General features: G+C 40.0%; 1 protein-coding gene across 1 annotated transcript in view; it reads left to right on the top strand.

Moving 5' to 3' along the window:
* Positions 1-3,963: 3,963 nt before the first annotated feature.
* The window catches only part of LOC114702863 (protein FAM104A), a 61,745-nt gene continuing 58,681 nt past the window's right edge, over positions 3,964-7,027 (top strand). The window contains exon 1 of the mRNA XM_028883439.2: positions 3,964-4,067. The gene's annotated coding sequence lies outside the window, so the exon portion shown is untranslated. The remainder of the gene's footprint in view (positions 4,068-7,027) is intronic.

The raw sequence follows: 7,027 nt of genomic DNA, 5'->3' as shown, positions 1-7,027 counted from the left end.
CTTTCTTTCTTTCTTTCTTTCTTTCTTTCTTTCTTTCCTTCCTTCCTTCCTTCCTTCCTTCCTTCTTTCTTTCTTTCTTTTCTTCCTTCCTTTTCTTCCTTCCTTCCTTCCTTCCTTCCTTCCTTCCTTCCTTCCTTCCTTCCTTCCTTTCTTTCTTTCTTTCTTTCTTTCTTTCTTGACAGGGTTTATCTGTATAACATCCCTGGTTGTCCTGGAACTTGCTTTGTAAACCAGGCTGGCCTTGCTCTCACAGAGATCCCCCTGCCTCTGCCTCACAAGTGCTGGGATTAAAGCGTACACCAACTACTTCCTGGCTTTTGTTGTTGTTGTTGTTGTTGTTTTTTCCAGACAGGGTTTCTCTGTGTTGTTTTGGTGACTGTCCTGGACCTCACTCTGTAGCCCAGGCTGGCCTCGAACTCACAGAGATCCTCCTGTCTCTGCCTCTCGAGTGCTGGGATTAAAGGCTTATGCCACCGCCTGTCCTAGCTTTTTTTTTTAATGTTATCTTTTCAATGTTTCATGGTAGCAAAGTACCTTCAACAGTGTTAGGTCAAACCCTAACAAGAGGATCTAGAAGGCTGCTGTACTGCAGAAGTGAGCCGAGAAGACAGGCCACAGTGGACAAGCATCAGTTTTCTCACAGCGACAGACTCGTCTAACGCGCGTAGTTTGCATGTGCCTGCCTGACTTTTCAGCCAAGGCAATTTTTTTAAAACGATTATATTTATTTTTATTTTTTCCTGCATGTATGTCTCTGTGAGGGTTCCAAATCTCCTGGAACTGGAGTTACAGACAGCTGTGAGTTGTCATGGGGTCGCTGGGAATTGAACCCTGGGTCCTCTGGAAGAGCAGCCCATGCTCTTAACCACTGAGCCCTCTCTACAACCCCCTAGAACATTTTTATTATTATTTGTCTAACAGAACTGTAGACACAAAATTCCAAGTTCTTTGAGAACATTTTCCATTGTCCGTGTCATTGTAACATGTACCCATCTATGAATTTGTAAATGTTGCTAAACTGAGAAGGGATTGTTGGTTTTTTTGATATAACATCATTTAAATTGTTTTTTAGGTTTACTATCATTTAATATCTTTAATACCCACTTTTATATTCTCTCTGTGTACAATGAATTCATAAGGTTCATATATTATTAGTTTTAAATAATGTATTCTGTGGGAGTGCAATTGCAATTACATGTGAGGCTATGGGTTTGACCATTGGCACCATCAAAAATAAGTAAATAAATGAACAAACATCAGTAAAGAAAAACATCTCTCAAAGGACAATTCTAACCACCATAAACTCCCAATGTTTCCCATCATAGATTTTGGAAGCTCAGACTAACCAGTGCATGGGAACTCCAATGCTGCTTCAGTTGTACAGTTATCTGACCTCGCCATCCCTGAGGGTTCAGTGGGAGGGAGAGCATGAAAGGCCATCTCAAAAGTGCAAGTCTTGTTTTGCCTTTGGCACTGTGGTGCCTTGTCTGGGATAGGTCTGAACTACCTGTCAACTCTAAGATTTCACAAAAGGACTCAGCAGACTGATCCCCCTTTTGGAAACCACTGAGAGGTGGAAAGGTGAATTCTCCTCCTGCCCATGTGTTCCTGTGTTTCTTTCACTTCAGAAGCTGGTTAGCTTTGATGCTTAGACACACATGCTCAGTCTTAGCCACGTGATTTCTTTATTAAGAAATTTTGTTCATTCATTTTACACGTCAATCAAAGATCCCGCCATGTAATTTTTTTTTTTAATAGAAAAGAACACAAACTCTGGAATCCAGATTTTAGGGTGAGTTAGGAGTTCCCTCCAGCTTCTAATGCTGTAACAAAGCAATATAATCTAAGATGCCAGTAGGAATTACATATAGACAAAAGCCCAAGATGCTATTTGGTAAAGTTAGGTCTTCAAAATCCATTCACTTGAAGGTGAATACAAGGACTCAAATATTTCCAGAGGTCAGTTTTCATTGAGTCTTTATGGAGTCCATATGCTCCTATATGGGTTACACTATGTAATAAGGTGGTAGCAATAAATTAGCTTTATATTTTATTCACTTATTTATTTATTTTTAGTTTTGAGACAAGGTCTCACTATGTAGTTCTGGCTGGCTTGAAACTTGCTGTGTAGACCAAGCTGCCCTCAAATTCACAGAAATCCACCTGCCCCTGCTTCCTGGGTACTATGGTTAAAGGTGTGTGCCATCACACTCAACTAATAAATTAGTTTTAAAAAGAAATTTTGTTGACAAATAATGTCTTAAGGTTTGCTTTAGTAGCTTACAACGTTGCAGACCTAACTATGTTTACATATGTTACTTTTGGGTGTATGATAATCCTAAGGAAGACCAAGTTTACTCATTTTCTAACTTCCTTTTCCTCCCATTCTACTTTCCTGTCTGGGATACCAAGTAGAGGAAAGTCAAGAGAGCACGTAGACCAGTGGATTTTGTACAGTTGACATAAAACCCACAGCTCTCATCTTAAAGGGAACAGGAGATAGTTTCTTCTGGAGCCATTCTGAGTGACCTTGGCCCAGGAGCACAGATTTAGGTTACCCCAATTCAATTTTCCAAAGTGGAAGCAGTTTCACAGAGTTTTTTTTTTTAATAGTTTTACAAAACAAAGAAAGTCATAAATCAAGACAAGTTTAAAATGTGTTGTTAGGTATACCGGAGAGGTGTGTGCAACAAGATAGACCTGTTCTAGAGGCCTAAGATACTATTTCATGACATTCTTAGCTCTGGGATTGGCAGAAAGCAGTGCTCTGCTAAGTTAATAGCTTCTAAGAGGTTTTTTTTTTATTATCGTAAGATACTAGTTCTAAATTAATAGTTTCTAAGAGATTTTTATTTGTTATTACAGAATGTTAGTGCCAAGTTAATAGCTTTTAAGAGGTTTTTATTTATTATCACAAGATGTTATTTCAGATACAGAGTGGGGCAAGGAAGCCCAAAACTACCCCATGATAAAGCAATTAGCCTCTGAACCGGCAAAATTCTAATCTCTCCATAATACTCAAATTCCAATTACTCCACCAGTCTCTGCAGACATAAACACAAGCAGACACAGCTTCTTTTCATGAATTTTTACCACAATACTCTTTGTTTAAATAAAAGAAACTTCGGAGAAAAAAAGTGTAGTGCAAGGAATAGTTACTAGGCCCGACACAGATCTCGGCTGCCTGGATGCTACTCCATCTGGCTTCTAGTCATTACTGTTAAGGAAACAGCCTGCCCAGAGAACAAAGGGACTTTACTCCAGGAAAATAACAAAGGCAGGAATAGTTATGACTGGAAGAAAAGTTCTTCTAAGTCCTGACCCCAAGGTTGGCCTCTCCATTATAAAACCCTATGAGAAGTAAAAACTAATAAACTGCACATCCAAACAAAAGTCCCGATGCTAAAGCAACTGTCAGTAAGAATTCATTCCCATTGCCAAACTTGGTCTGTAATCCCAGCATTCTGGAGGTGGAGGGATGAGGATCACGAGTTCAAATCTGGCCTTGGTGAAATAGCAAGTTCGGGACCAGTTGGGATTACAGGAGACCCTGGCTCAAACACACACACACACAAAAATACAAATAAAAACGAAAGAAAAAGAAAAAAAAAATTCAGATCATTTGTGTACAATACTGTTCAAAATATACTTTCTTTTGGTAAAAGATGTGATTTTTTTTCAGTGTTTTTAGGGAACAGGTAAAATCATCCCAAAAGATTATGAGCAGAGGGGTGAGGGCTGCGAGGAAGACAGTTATTCAAGGCAAGGCTGAGTGGGAGAAGCACGTCCTAGAGATCAGGATCTCGGCTTGAACATGGGGCGACCCTGGCTGTTTCCAGCGCTTTGCTTTGTCCTATAGGTAAAAGATTCAAAGAAACATCCGGGCAACTCTTAGGGAGACTGGCAACGACCTCATTGGCATCACTGCGCAAGCTCTGAATCAGCCAATCCTAGACCACGCCTGGCAACTTCCTTCCGGTGAGGGAGGGACTTCTGCTGATGTTTCGCTAGGGCGAGGATGGGCGTACAGGCTTTCGTCGCGGAGACGGTTCGCCGCTCTCTCTTAGGTAAGTAGGAGAGACTTCGGTGGTCTTCCCCATTCCGCTTACCTTCCCCAGCCTTCATTTCTACAGCGGTTGACTGGAAAACAGCGGAAAATTTTCAGTCCTGTGTGGGTGAGTCGCACTTTCCGAGGCCGCTAGATGGCAGTGTAAACGCGCTATTGTAACCCTTTCCTGCTCCACCCCGCCCTTTGTGCTTAAAAAAAAAGGTTTTCTAAATTATGCTTCCTGTTTTTTTTTTTTTTTTTTTTTTTACTTGTCAGTGGAGGAATCTTTGCTGTTCAAATTGGCGCGCTTTTTTTTCCTGTTGGCAGCCTAGGCACCCAAGCTACTTGTATTTTGGCTTTTCCAAAAGTCGTTCTCTTTAACGTGTCATTATTTAAGGATCTTTGTAAGCATCCTTGTTCTTTCATTTAACCATTTGTATTGAGTATTAATGATAACAGTTCTTACTCACTATCACCCAGTACTCACTATTTATAGTTTATGATAGCTGGTTCAGGTTTTTTTTTTTTTTTCCTCTTTTAATCCATATGGGTATATTTTAAACACGCAGAGATGAGTATTCACGTTATTGCTTTTAACAACTTTTAAAAAATCACATTGAACCCCTCTGACATGTATAATTACTATGTGTTATTTAATGATTTGAAAAAGACACGAGGGACTAGAGAGACAGCTCAGCAGTTAAAAGCTAGTACTGCTCTTACAGAGGACCCTTTCCAGCACCTACCTTGGCTCTAGGGGATCAGACACCTCTGGTCTCACTGAGCATCTGGACCCACATATACAGACAGACACATATAATTGCAAAGTGATAAAAATGAATCATTTTAAGACTTGAACATTTTTTCCAAATGTGACAAAATCATCTAATAACCAATTTCCCACTTATGTCAGTGGCATGCATCATAAAGTAGTGTACCTAAGGGTTGTACCATAGTTGCTTTGTTTTCTGCTTGCTCACCATTATAGTTCACCATCATCAGAACAGTGGCTAGCTGTGTATTCTCAACATTGGTATCTCTTGAACAGATGACCAAGTAAGTGCCTGAGTTCTTCAGGGTACCATTTTCTTTTTCTTTTTTTCTGTTTGGTTTTTTGAGACAAGGTTTCTCTGTGTAGTTTTGTGCCTTTCCTGGAGCTCACTCTGTAGACCAGGCTGGCCTCGAACTCACAGAGATCCGCCTGGCTCTGCCTCCCGAGTGCTGGGATTAAAGGTGTATGCCACCACTGCCTGGCCAGGGTACCATTTTCTATACATACAACATGACTGAGTAGGAGCAGGCCTGGTGGTTCAGGCTTGGTGGTTCAGGCCTGGTAGTACAGGCCTGTAATATAGCTACTGGGAAGCCTGAGGTAGGAAGGGTTGCAATTCAAAGTCTGCCTGTGCTACAGAATGAGCTGAAGGTCAGCTAGGACTATTTAGTGAGACCCTGTCCTGAAATTAAAAAAAAAAAAATCAGGAGAGCTGGAGATATTGCTCCATAGTAGGCCGCTTGCCTAGCATGTCAGTTATCATCCTTGTATTTAATGCAGCAAAGCAGTTTACAAAGCAGGCAAGTGATTAGACAGTGATGGACCAGGTATGTTGGCAAATATTGGTACTCTTTACTCATCTGGATACCCTTGGTTACCATGTCTATATCTGTGTACCACAGTTTCCGTAACTAAGAGTGGTGGCAGAGCCTGCTGGGGGGGGGGGTGTTGGCCTGTATAGGCCAACAGGGTTTTAGCCTGTGCTCTAGTAGTCATGGATACTGTTTTGATTTGATTTTGACTTTTTTCCTTTGAGCAGTTTTTTGTTTTTTTGTTTTTTTTTTTTTTCCAGGCTCTTTAGCCCAGAGTAGCGTTGAAATGGCTAGTCTAGCTGAGGATGACCTTAGTTCCTGATCCTCCTGTCTCCACATCCTCAAGTTCAATGATTAGGGGTGTAGTGTCAGGGGAAAGCATATCAGTACATTGCTTAAAGATAATTCCTCCAGAAAGTGAAAAGAATATTTTTGTACTGACATACTATTTCAACATCTCCCAATTATCCACAGTTTGCATTTTTGGAAATAGATTTATTAGTTCATTCACTCTTGGAAGAAAGTTTCAATACTCATTCTATGAGGATTCTTGTTTACCATGCCTTTACTATGATTTATAATAGCAAATTATTATAAATATATATAATAAATTATTATAAATATTATAAACTAACATTTAAATAGTAGCCATTATCTTGTATAGTTATGTTAAATATTAATTTATTAGATATTTATTAAATTGTTTTGACTTTAAAATATTGGATATTTATGCTTATATGTGACTAATAAAATTTAGTTTAGTAGCATTTAATTATTAAATATAAATATATATTAATAATAATTGTTATTGTTGTGGTACTGTGCATTGAACCTAGGACCTCATACATGCTAGGCAAATGCTCTACCACTAAGCTATAGCCCAAACCCTAATTTTTTTTTTTTTTTTTTTTTTTTTTTTTGTGATATATATTTTTTATTTTACAATACCATTCAGTTCTACATATCAGCCATGGGTTCCCCTATTCTCCCCCCTCCCACGCCCTCCCCTTACCCCAGCCCACCCTCCATTCCCACCTCCTCCAGGACAAGTCCTCCCCCGAGGACTGTGATCAACTTGGTAGACTCAGTCCAGGCAGGTCCAGTCCCTTCCTCCCGGACTAAGCCAAGTGTCCCTGCATAAGTTCCTGGTTTCAAACAGCCAATTCATGCAATGAGCACAGGACTTGGTCCCACTGCCTAGATGCCTCCCAAACTGATCAAGCCAATCAACTGTCTCACCTATTCAGAGGGCCTGATCCAGCTGGGAGCCCCTCAGCCTTTGGTTCATAGTTCATGTGTTTCCATTCATTTGGCTATTTTTTTTCAATAATTGAGTAAAACTGAAATTTATTATATGCCACAGTCGTGCTAGGGACCTCCATGCTATATATATAT

The sequence above is a fragment of the Peromyscus leucopus genome, chromosome X, assembly GCF_004664715.2.
Source record: "Peromyscus leucopus breed LL Stock chromosome X, UCI_PerLeu_2.1, whole genome shotgun sequence".
NCBI lineage: Eukaryota > Metazoa > Chordata > Mammalia > Rodentia > Cricetidae > Peromyscus > Peromyscus leucopus.
The sequence above is the reverse complement of the archived record's forward strand: the minus strand, read 5'-3'. Positions and strand labels throughout refer to the sequence as shown.